A 12,643-nucleotide genomic window follows, 5' to 3' on the forward strand; every position below is an offset into this window, starting at 1 on the left:
ATATCTGTAAGAGGGAAGGATGGTTGAAATGACGTAAAAGAAAGAAGGCCCCATAAATTGCCTTGGATCTCTGAAACAGTTTCATTTCCTTTCTCTGCCAGAGATTTCCTGTGTAGCCATGGACACCTCACTTAGAACAGGATTCATCTAACCTAAGATTTTACCTGCAAAACTTATAAATTACATGATTATAGCCTACACACTTTCAGACATCATTCCATCACATCCTAAAACAGGTTCTTCATTTGGGTGGTTTGACCTAGTCTTTAACATCTGAGTTTCTAAGCCTACCACGAAGAAGAAGATAGTGCTCTGTTATTTCACAGGGGTATTGTAGGTCTCAATACAGTAAATATTTTCAGGCCTGCAGATACTAAACATGATCAAGAAGACAGAGGAACCAAAGACAGAAACCTACTCTGAGAATTTTCACTCATTCTTACTCATCCTGATCACCAAAGCTGGATATAATGTTTGCAGCACGGTTTTCTAAAAAAATTGGCAACGTTTCTTCATGAAATTTTGGCACATAGACATTTTTGATTAATTTGTTCCTTATTCAAATGTATTCAAGACAAAATTGATGAGAGCATATTTCAGCCTGTGGACTAAACATAAAACTTTTCCACATGACTATAGCAAATTAAAATTTTCAAATGTATAGTGAAATGTATTTTTGGCAAAAACGACAGCATCCTCACACATTTCTATTTAAGTAGGTTAAACCACAATGTCCAACCATAATTCTTTCAAGAATTCATATGCTCTCCAAAAGCTGGCTAGTAAATCACTTGGTATGACAAAGCAAAGTTAAATAATACTGGTGATTCTCCCTGATTGGATGAGTTCAAGCTGACAGGACTTTTTGGAATAAGTAAATACATTCTTTCTTTGCTTAATTCTGTGACTCTATAATCATAAACAAAATTCACCTGAGAAATGTTTCTGAAAGAACTCTGAAAATAAGCCTTGCCAACACGCAGGGCGAGGGGAGGTAATGAGATCCCACACCAGGGTTAGAAGACCTTTAAAATCCTGCCAGTGCAGCTGAAGGTAGACGTATCTGCATGGGGTGCTCCACAGGGATAGGAGAGCCAGGGATAACCAGCGGGGTGGCAAGACTGGCCTGAAAGGTTTGTGATTGAGGTTAGAGACAGCAGGATAAACCCTGAACAAATAAATGCCTCCCTGCCCATGACAGCAAAAATTACTCGGGCTATGGGTGTGATACCAGAGCTTGTACAGAAGGTGCTGAACTGAGCCAGCTCTGAGCATCATCTTGCTGGAAAATTTTGTGCAGGAGCTCCAGCTACCCTATTGCACTGCAGATCCCGAGGAAGCAAACATTAGCAAATGCTTTTTTATGGAATTCATTTAGCATAGCTCTTTCTGATGACAGGCTGCTGGGGAGCAGAGTTATGACATCCAGAAACTGACAACAAGAGCAATAAAAACTGACATATATCATGAAAGCCAAGCTATGGTACTACGTGTAATTAACAGAGAGTATAATTATTCACCTCAAGAAGGACTTTGATGGATGCCTCCCAGTTAATTCTTTTTTTCCTGTGTTTCATCTTCTCTCTTTCATGGCAGCCAGCAAGGCTAGCTTGCAACACTCAGCTTTTTGCCTTGCTTCTCATCCAAAGATGTTGTATCTTTGTGGCCTAGAGCCAGGCTTGGACCAAGCCCAGGATCGACATTTTGTCAAGCCCTGGAGGTGTTTCATTTCAGGCCCAGATCTTGGAGCTGAGGTGGCATTACTTTAGCATGGGACTGACTAGATAGGTAAGTGTACTGAAACTCTGAGCATGCTCGGTATCACTCTCACATTTCCAGGATGCTGAGCATAACCCTGTGAATAAAAGCAATCTTTCTTTTCAAAAAAGAGCCATGCCTCTCTTTCTTAGTGCCCACTAAACTGAGACAGAAGTTACAGCCGGATGGGGAGTGTTTATTTCCCCCAAATTCTTTGAATTGTCAGGAAATCGTAACAGAAAAGAGAGCAGCAGGAAGACTTTGAACAGTTGCCCAGTGCAAATAAGCTGCAGAGGAGGCTCTTAAAACACTGCAGTACCGTCCACACAGTGGACATGGTGGTGTTTGCTGGTGTTTTGCAATGGGAGGAGAAGCAACTGGGGAGAGGATTTGGCTCAAGCTGTGATAATCAGGGGGAGAAGCTGCTACTATACAAAATATGATCATTTTAAAACATTGCAACCATGGGTAATGTGATCTATCTGATGCACTGGGGACTGGATAGAAATTTAAGCATGGTCACATGAATTTGAAGAGCTCCACAGCCCTTAAATGAAAGAGAAATTCATAGCCTCAGGACAGAATGACCTAAGCCTTATCTTAATCCCACTGAAGGCAACTAGAATTATTCCACAGGCTTTTGGGGTGTTGGATCAGACCCCAGATGGATCCAATCCTCTGAAGAAGAGGCTACACGATCCTAACCCAGGAACTGAGACCTTTTAAAGGCAGCAGAACGTACAGTTGGACTCTCTATGACTCAGTGATGACTGAGTGCCCACGTTGCACCATTTCAAAAAGAGAAAACAGGAGTTGAAGGGAATCTGAAAAGGAATCCAGAAGAGAAAAATAAGTTCTCATTATCACAAACCCCCTACCCACAAAACAGGGCTGAGTGCGCAAACCAAGAAAGACCTCAGAATTTGGTCAAATACACAACAAACGCAAAGACAATTGCAAAGCCAAAACGTTTTTCAAATTGTTTTCAAAGCTGTGTAACACATACTAACATCAGGAAAGTCTACACGTTTAGAGAACAGAAAGGAATGGCATATATACTTTTGTAGGCACAGAGAGTGCAGGATAAATGGCTCAGACAGGCAAACACAGCTAAACATTAATGGCATGGCTGTATTTTTTTAAATTGGGAAACTGCAATGTGTTCCAGGGAAAATACTAGGACTTGAAAATGACATAGCCCAAGTTAGTAAAAAGTGATGTGTGCTGTAATCTCTGCAGAATCCTAAACAGTCTACAGGAATCCTCACGTCTCCAAATACCACTTCGATAAATTATTAATTCCCATGTGATGCCCACCCAGAAGAAGCTATCATTCACCCTGATGAGTAGAAAAACTAAATCTGACCACATGAAAAATCAAGCACTTATTGGTACAGAAGAAAAATTTACAGTTTGAAAGAATTATGTGGTTGTAACTGAGAAGTCAAATATGCTATGGATGTGTATTGATTCACATGAATGAAATGAAGCCATAAAATCTGTATAGCATCTGATCAAAATCACCGAAGAAAGGACAGCTAAGATTTTAGCTGAAAGAAAAAACACTGAAATATTCTAAATGTTAGATATAATACATGATTTTTATTTTTTTTGTAAGAAAAAATTAGCCCAGTCTCTAAGCTAGTGATTTTTAATACACCATTTGGATATTATACAGTGAATTTAAGCAAAGGCCATTTGGTACAAGTTCTGCTCCCAAGGTATTACAAAGAGTAATTGCACAGATCTTTGAGGGATTACGAGGTGTCAGACTTTTAATGGATGATGTTTTAATTTGGGTACAGGGAAGTTAACACAAAGAAACACTTTGGCAAGTCTTGCAGGAAACCAGAAAGAGATTGCTGATCCAGTTCATGAAATACCTGCAGGTCTAAAACAACCTTGTGGCCAGAGACTGGGCAAAGATGGCTTAATTGTGGTTCCAGATAAAGTAAGTGCAATAGCAGGACGTCCACCTGATAATGTGAATTAGATCTACACAGATTTATGGAGATACTAAACGGTATTCTGTAATTCATTCCAATTCTAACTAGGGTCAGGATGTCCTTAAGGAATTCATGGAAAATTAAGCTACCTGGTATTGAGGAGATTAATATGAACTTGTTAATAAACAGTTAAAAACACTGACTATAATCCACCAGCTTAAAAATACCATAATGACTTAAGCTAGTTGGGCATTCAGCAGACATTGTCTGAAAAGCCATAATATATGCATATCTCACCTGTTTAGACTAAGATTTCTAAGCAGAATAGACAGAAGCTATTGCCAGGTTGACAAAGAAGCGCTAGTAATTGTATTTGCTTCTCTAAACTTCCTTCGATCTAGATAAATATGAAAGATACCGAGAAAAGAGACCACAAAGCACTTCGAAGCGGTTGTAAAAAATCTTTTGCCTAATTTTCACAGATACTAAGCATTAGCTTGAATTGGAAATGCAGACAGTAAGCACCTTGCAAAATCAGTCCATTTGTCTTCGGTATCATCTACAACTTCACAGATAAAGCTGATGTTCTTTTACCAGGGAAAAAGACTGCAAAGGTACAAATTGCTCTGATGCCCAGTGTCCAATGCAGAGCTATGTTCTAGGCTGAAAGCCGAAGGTTTAAAAATCTCCCTTATTTTCATTTGGGTCGTAATTGAATTAAAAATTGCATGCCAAACACTGCTATCACAGCAATGAAAAGTGGATGGTATTTAGATTCACTGAACTGTGTTTTCTGATATATTCAAGACATACAGTAAAGATCACATCAGCAAAAACTGAAATGCAGCTATCTGTGCTGCGGGATGCAGCAATTGTTTTGCAGTGCTGAAGCAGCCAGAAGAAAAAGAGGGGAAGGGAAATTCTGATTGCAAGGAGAAATAATTCAGAAAGTAGCATGTAATAATTTGTATCAGACTTTGGCCAAGACATTGATGACACATCCCTACCTTTATGGGAAATATCACACGGTCTCAAATGGCAACAAGCGATCAGTACCTCATTTTGATATGACATCCGAAGGACTACTCCTCCAGCAGCACTGGGATCCGCATGCTGCAGCAGAGCATCCAGTCAATTCTGGCTCACAGAGCTTGCCTCCGTGGAGTTCATATCAGCAGGTTCTTGGGCGTCTCGCTGTCAGGAAGCTGACCCCACCTTACACTCCTTAGCTGGAGAGATCTATCACGATCACAATATTAGGTGATACCGCTTCAGGCCATAACGGATCGTGCCTCCAGAGGCAGGTGAAGGGAAGCAGCAACCAAGGTTTAAAGTTGGCAGAGTTCACAAGAAACATGAATTTAGTGATTTTCAACAGATGTCCATAACATAAAATGCAGAAAAAATGTGATAGCTATTTGTCAGACTCCCAGGACAGGGATAACAAGGTACGCAATAAACTAAAATTGAGTGTATTAACTGCTCTCTATGTGGAGCCCAGGACTGTACGTCAGTGGGTTTAACAGGATAGGATACAATTAACAGACCTGTAAGAAACCCAGATGGACATAAGGGGTTCCTAATAATCATTAGGGCTGAAATACACTGGGAGAGATGCTGCGGGGAGCCCTGGGCTGGGAAAGCCAGGGTGGGGGATACAGGGCAGGAGGGGGTGCCAGCAGAGCTCTTCAGTGTGTGGTTGTTTCTAATCTGCTCCATCCTTCCTGCAGTTTCATATGCTGTGCGGGTTTTTGGCATCCGGGAGAAGAGCAGACATGAGTTCTACAGGCCCCTGTTATTTGAGGGGTCTTTAGGAAAGCCCCTTCCTTAATTCACCCTGTAGGACTGTAATGCACGAAGCAGGCTTAGCTGCTCAGTATGGCTGGGTGAGGACGGTGGGGAGGCGCTGCTGGTGGCACCGATGGGTGGCAAGCCCTGTGCTGGGGACAGAGGTGTGCAGACACTGCAACAAGAGCCCACAGCTCCCACTTCACTTCCTTCTATGCTCCTGGGCGTTTCGTGTATCATGTCCCTCGCCCACTTATTCCCAGCTACTGAGTCACGGGTTCCCGAGGCTTCTTCTGATCTGCATTGAAATGCTATTTCAAGAGCACACAGGTTCAAACGCTCTGCTTCATGGCCTCCTTCTCACAGCTTTGTTTCCCTTTCTGTCCCCCCTCCTTTTTTTTCTCTCTTCCCCTTTCCTCATTATTGTGGCAAGGGAAGGAAAGGAAAGAAAACACTTCAGAAATGAAAGATTAGTTTGCTGTATCATAAAGATGAGCTTTGTAATCACTTTCCTTTAAGCAAAGAATTAAAAGATAATAAAAGCCCTAATTAAGGACCTCGTTAGCTTAACTAGATTTTCATATGCAAAGCGATGTTCGCCACGTGCTACCGCCGCCTGAAAATGTTGCCTGGCCCTATACGGAAAGCACCTGTGCCAACTCCCAACCGTATTCTCCTTCGTTTCACTTCTCTTTATTTCTTTCCTCCTCCTTTCTCCTCTGTGACAGATTTCAGCAGGCTCAGCCTGACATGAAGACGCTTTGCACTGGGAGCACACGGGGCAGACTCAGCATACCTTATGGACCACATGTAAGTAACCCCTGAGACCAAAGGGCACGTAAGAGAGCAGAAAGGACCGACCAGACACAGCTGGACTGAGAACACACAGGCTTGGCCCAAGAGGAAGACAGCAGTAACTGCTCAGTCCCACCTGGTCCTATGGCACATGGGGACAGGCCAGGTGAAGGACAGATTCGAGTCCAGCTGAGCACACAGACGCTTTGAGATGCTCTGAAGTGCTGCAGAGCAGAGCCGGAGGGCGCATGTGCTGCCTGGGGCTGGTCCCCGGGTCTTGCCCCTATACAAAAACAAGTGAAGATTGCGGCAAAGACTTGAAGTAAGGGTTTGTTTTCATCCTTGACCAGAAACAAGTAAAGCTGGATCCTTGGAAACACTCTGAAGGGTTTTCCAGAGCTCTGTTCTTGGTCCCACTGACCCTTTTGCAGTCTAGCAGGGCGGCAGGTACGTGTTTGGGAATGTGCTTAACAGGGGCAATTAGGAAACCATTATACGCTAGTAATGCGAGCACAGGTGAGCGAACAAAATGCCAGGCGAGCAAGCCGGCTGGCCTGGCTGAGCAAAGAGCACTGAGTTATCTGCACGGGCAGGCAGGCAGGCACTGCCCAGCAGAGGCCACGGCAGAGCAAGAAGCGAGCGTCAGCGTGGCTGTAACAATCCGATAAATTCCTACAGCTGGGAACTCAGCACGAGATGGGAATCGGGAATTTCATCCTCGTTAGAACTGTAATCGGAGCCTCATTCTACTCCGTTTAAATCCTGCTGTGAACGTGAGCCAAAACCTCATGGTGCTGAGCAGGGAGGTCACCCCAGGGTGACAGTGAGTGACAAGCCGGCCAGAAGCAGGGAAGGCAGGAGGGAAGACACCGAGGCAGACACCGGTGTGGCCCAAATGCTGCTTGTAAAGGTATGCAAAGACCTCCACTGTGAGGTCTCCAGCTTTCAACATTTTTTCATTTTTATTTTTATTTAGAGAATAAGAAAGAGAACAGGCCAGTGCTGACTAGAGATGGCTTTGAAATGGAGCCTCGGGGCTCAACCTCAGCCTTCAGCTGGAGCCCCCCAGTGCGACAGGCTGGGCACTCTCACCCCAAAGCCAGTGGATCACAGATCCAGAGCCTGAATCACCCATGATAAGATCAGTACCCCCTGCCTCAACTTTATTTTAGGCTGAGACCTAGGGAGACCCTACAGAGCACTTCTAGATTGGAGACTCGGTCGATCCATTTATTAGCTGAGAATTTTCTTTGTTTAGTATAATTGATTCTTGCCTTTCCTCTACAAAACATGGGAGTGGCTTGATACAGTGGTTTTAATTTAGTCTGGAAGAGAGGCGAAGAGCTATAAACCAGATCCAGCCACTGCATCCAGCATTCAGACACCAGACTCCTGGCTGGGGCCATCTCTAATCATTGTACGTACCCATGCAGAAGAGGAAATTGCCAATATGCCTTAAATATAGTTTAAAAATAATCAACGGTCAAAGTACTTCTACTACATTATGGATTGAGAGTGAGGCAATTTGTTACCGAGGGTCAGGCAGACTACCTTAATTTGGCCTTCCACCACTTCCCACCTCGTGGACCAACAAGTGTATCATAACTATTAGAACAACTTCACAGAATGTTACAATTACTCATGTCAAATGAAAATGTAATGCAGTTAACGCGCATGCTGGCTCCCTGCTGCTACTGCTGATGATTATTGCTATTAGAGCATGACCAAACAGTCATTCAAATATAAACAGCAGATTTGTTTTGATGGTGTTCGTGGCCCATTTTATTCGCTTGCTGCGAACATTAACACAAATGGCTTTGGTTTGCAAGTCTGTCCCTGGGGAGACAGACAAAGTCAGGAGTACCGTTGTGCTGACTACATCGCAGCTGAACTACCCGCGCTGCAAGGTTTCGCGTGGTGCTCTGGAAAACTCGAGAGCCACCTAATCGGTGAGAAACAGCAGAGCTATTTCAAGTGCGAGTGGTGGTCGCGCAAGGTGAGCAGACAGTACCTGAACAAAAAAATCGTGGCAGTCCTCTGACAGGCAGCTCTCACCGAGGCAATGCTCCTACCAGCCTCTCGGTAAGCGCTTAGGAATGACAGCTACATCGAAACGGGGTACCCGGCTCATTCGCTAGACTTTCTGATCCAAAACCTGCTAAAGGAAAAGGTATCTGTCCGTTGACTTAAGTGGTTTGTGCTCTGCTTGCTGTGAAAAGATTACTTGATTAAGAAGATTAATTATTATTGTTGCTCTCACTTCTGTGTTGCTCTTTAGTGGACTTCCTTATCTCTGCATCGGTCTCCAAGATGGGAGCTCTGGTGCTCTCTCCATCTTGCCTGAGCTGCTTACTGCAAGTGGATTTCGCCTCATAAAGATCAGAGCTAATCCTAATGGCCACCGATGTGATTGCATTGCGCAGCCGGCTGCAGAACCTCTCCTCTGCAGAAGGACGGATGCAGGAGGTGGCAATCCCATGGGGCCAGGGATGCAAATAATCACCTAAACGCACCAAGGGCAAGATGCCTCCCAGGTGCTTTGGTAACAGCTCCTGTTTCTCTCTGTCGCAGAAGCACATACTCACGAATACACACTGAGAAAAGGCTGGGACCCTTGCACATGGCAGGACTGGCTCTGAGGCCACAATCCCCCAGCTGCACTAATTCTGATGGTTTTGTGAGGGGTGCCAGTCTCCTCTGAGGCGTACAGCGCCCTGGATGGTGCTGCTGGCTGGTGCAGACGGGACGGCTCAAGAGCCTGAGTCATGAAAATGAGTAAGAATACAGGAAATGCAGCAAGCAGATGTTCTTCGAAAGCCTTTTTGGTGGAGTGTTAGATACAGGATATTAATATCTTTAGGATATAAAAGGCAGACAGAGTAGATAAGAGTGCTGGCTCGATATGAATATGGTGCTTGAGGATTCATTGCCAAGTTGACTTCTAGTATCAGTTAAAGGAAAGGTTAACTAGCTGTGCGACATGCCAAGCGCTAGGGATATCGGGGGTGGGTTCATTCACTGTCTCTTCCACTAGAAGCAATGGGAACCAAATGAAGTGGGCAGGTATGGAGTAAATGCAAAATAAAGCACTCAGAGCATGGTCCAGCAGTGGAACTCCCTGTCCCAGGACATGGCATGGGCTGGGAGCACACCGCAGCTCAGCCCATGAAGAACCACCCAGCACGAAGCAGACACTGCTGGCTCAGAGGTAGGTCCCCGCGCTGCAAATCACCGGAGGCTCAGACAGTGTAACAGAGAAGAATCATTATGAGCCTACACCAATTCTTAATTTTTTCTCTTGGCATCTGCTATAGGTCACTGCTGGAGACATATGGGGGAAAGGCAGCGAGATAGATCCTGGTTCTGCCTCATACAGCGCCTCTTATGTTACTGACTAATTGGGTGAGCTGTACTGCTCAGATCCTTAAGCAGGAAGTTAGGCATGTCTGTGCTTGGAGAGCTATGAAATGACACATTTCTTTTTCTTTCTCTTGTCCCTTTTTTTTTTTTTTTTTAATTGCATATGCTGTTTCATGGAGCCCACTGACCATCCCTAAGAAAGGAATGGGAGCAGCCAGCAAAGTCTGAGCCGGAACAGAGAGTCACATCCACACAGCACCAGGACGGGCTGTGATGAGGTGACACAACCACTGCGCATACCTACACCCACTCACTGATAAAGTAATTCCAGCAGGAGATGTGTGCAAGCAGCAAAGCCATTCTGAGGAAATCTGGGAGCTGGAAGTGCCAGCACAGCATGACAAGGTACTCTGAGGATCTTTCTATATGTCTAGGTGAATGTAAGATAGCACAGGCAGAGCAAGTGCAAATGTGAGATAAATATATGGAGGTGTGCAGGTGTGTATCAAAGGAAAAGGGGAGAGAGAGAGGAGACTATCTGCAAATATTTTTTACAGTGCACATATTTATAGTGTTTATCAGAATCCATCCATCCATGCAGTCTACAGTAAAGTGCAGCCTGCGTGGCAGCGGTTTGTCTGACATCAGGTATGTGCAAGTATCTTCCAGGACTGTGCTAGGTAAATACACACCAACATACCAAATAAGCAAGCAGCAGAGAGCAGTGCAAGGATAAAACGGCATTTCATGGGGAGACACGGGGGTGGGGTGCAGGGTCACTCCCCAGATGGAGAAGGGGAGGATCTGGGGAGCAACCCCCACCGAGGTTTTTCCTATGCAGGCAGGATGAAGTTCCTCACAATCTGAGTGTTTCTGTAAGTGGAGGTATTTCAGGCATGCAGAAGAGGAAGGCATCCGTCCCACGCACAGAGCAAAGAGCTGAGCAGCTGAAAATACTTGTGTCAAATCCCCACTTAGGCATCTCTTCCCCCTCCAGCCCTTGCTCTCCCCCCGCTTCCCAATTCATTTCTCATTCTGCAGCTCTTCAGCACTAGGCCCTTCTCCTGATTAACATTTCAAGCCCATTGATAGTTTGTGCTGGCTTAGACAAACTAATCATCATTAGCACTTCAAAAACCTGTCCAGCTTTCCCTCCCAGAGTCACAGGTGCCACCCTCAGCTGCTTGGGGAAAAACACCGCAGCCACAACATGCTCTCGCCAGGACATCAGGAGGCACCAGCTCACAGCTCTGGCAGGCAAGGAGATTACAGTCCCTGGGCTCCGGTCTCCCCTGGATCCGGGCAGCAGACAAAGCACGAGGCCATCTAGCAGGGGCAGAGGGCTGGAGACATCTCCTCTCTTAAGTATTACAGCCATGTGCTCTAGTGTAATGCAGCCTGTGATGGATGCACTTCTCACCAAGGAAAAACAGCCGATATACCAGACAGAGTTGTTTTTTTCCCACCCTGCCCAAGCTGGAGAGATGTTCAAAGCTAAGGTTTGGTCACAATTTGCCAGGCCTCACGTGGACACTATCTGCGTACAGAAAACTAGGTGCTTTACCCAGTGACCTGCATCTCTCGTGTTGGTGAAACGGGCAGAGGGGGAAAGTAAATAACACAGAGAGAGCGGGAGTGATGCAAGAACAGGTGCCTTGGTGAGCTGCCCGTGCCTGGCCTGTGCTGCAGCCAAGAGATACAAAGGCCACAGATAAATGCAGAATAACGGGAGGAAAAGGAAACGGAGCAATGCGCTGTAAGATGCTCTGTGACACTTGGACACCAGTCCGCTGTCGTGCTGCCAGGAAGGCTGGGGTGTGCCTTCAGGTCTTTCTCCTGGGCTTACCCAAATCCCCTCCGTCAGGCAGGGTGATCCCATGTACCCATTTCCAAAGAGTGACATTGCTTTTGCTGCAGCGGGCATCAGGTGGTATTCAACATTGCCATGGGGAAGAAAAAGGCAAAGGTCCCTGTAAGATTTCCACCTCACTTCTGCTTTTACTCGCTGGGCCCTGGAGCGAGCTCAGGAGCACTTAGAGATGAATCCTTGCTGACTGTGGCTGAAAAGAAGGGGGTTAGCCCAGCAGACCTGCTTTTCACTAGGATGCAAGCAAGCGGTCAACATAGCTCTGAAGCACACATCTTCCTGGGTCTGTCTGGGATTTAAACTTTCATTTTTGGTCCAAGTGTTGTTAAAGTAACAAGTGGGCAATCTCTGGGGAAAAAAAACAACACAACACTACTGGAATTAGTGCTCCTCAGGTGGCTCTCTGAGCCCTCGTATGTTGCTTCTGCGGAAAGCACACCCGTGAGGAGGCTCTGAAAGGCCTGCATGGATTGCAGTCACGGTGGAAAAGCACCCACCTCTCGTGTAGCTGCGGAGCAGCACGCACCAAGCCTGAGTAGAGGTCGCACTGGAGAGAAAGGGATTATTTATAAGGCGACTAAAACCTTCCTACCGAAGCCCAGAACTAATGCTGAACAGCAAAAATGATGTCAGGAAAAGCTGTCATGTACCTCTGGAACTGAGGTGCCAGGTTGATGCTTAGCCCCTAATTTTGCACTGTTTGGCAGTAACTGCGAGCTTTGCTACCCTGTTAGACATTAGGCAGGTAGGGTAGGATAGGGTAGGGAAGGAGGGTAGAAGGTCAGTGCAAACACAGACGTTATTTTAGTGACTATCCCTCCTCCTGCTCTCCACCAGGAGACTGGGCCTGTGGGAGCATCCTGCCTTCATGTTCCTGTGAGGCCAATACTCAGCTACTGACAGCTTTTAGCACACCAGTACTTTTGCAAATGGATCTGGTGGGCAAAAATATGTTGAAATCTTCTAAGATCTTTTCAGCCGCTGGCAGTCACCCCTCAGCTATGTGTCTCTCCTGCTGCTGCAAATATTCGCTCCCTCCCACTCCCCCACCACCTTCTCTGCCCCAGCCTGATACCTTCTGACCCCAAAATAAAATACTCTTGTTTGTGGCACAGTCATCTGGCTTTAA

The 12,643-nt window shown here is 45.6% G+C and overlaps 1 protein-coding gene and 1 long non-coding RNA gene across 4 annotated transcripts in view; one reads left to right on the top strand and one right to left on the bottom strand.

The window, feature by feature from the left end:
• LSAMP (limbic system associated membrane protein) overlaps positions 1-12,643 on the bottom strand; it is a gene marked incomplete at its 5' end in the record, with an annotated part of 966,571 nt that overhangs the window by 776,874 nt on the left and 177,054 nt on the right. The window lies entirely within an intron of this gene.
• The window catches only part of LOC308188320, a 47,468-nt gene continuing 34,825 nt past the window's right edge, over positions 1-12,643 (top strand). Inside the window, exon 1 of the long non-coding RNA XR_013945405.1 lies at positions 1-12,643. This exon is cut by the window's right edge and continues 19,854 nt beyond it. This is a non-coding gene — a long non-coding RNA (uncharacterized lncRNA).

The sequence above is a fragment of the Anser brachyrhynchus genome (assembly GCF_964034855.1).
Source record: "Anser brachyrhynchus genome assembly, chromosome: 1".
NCBI lineage: Eukaryota > Metazoa > Chordata > Aves > Anseriformes > Anatidae > Anser > Anser brachyrhynchus.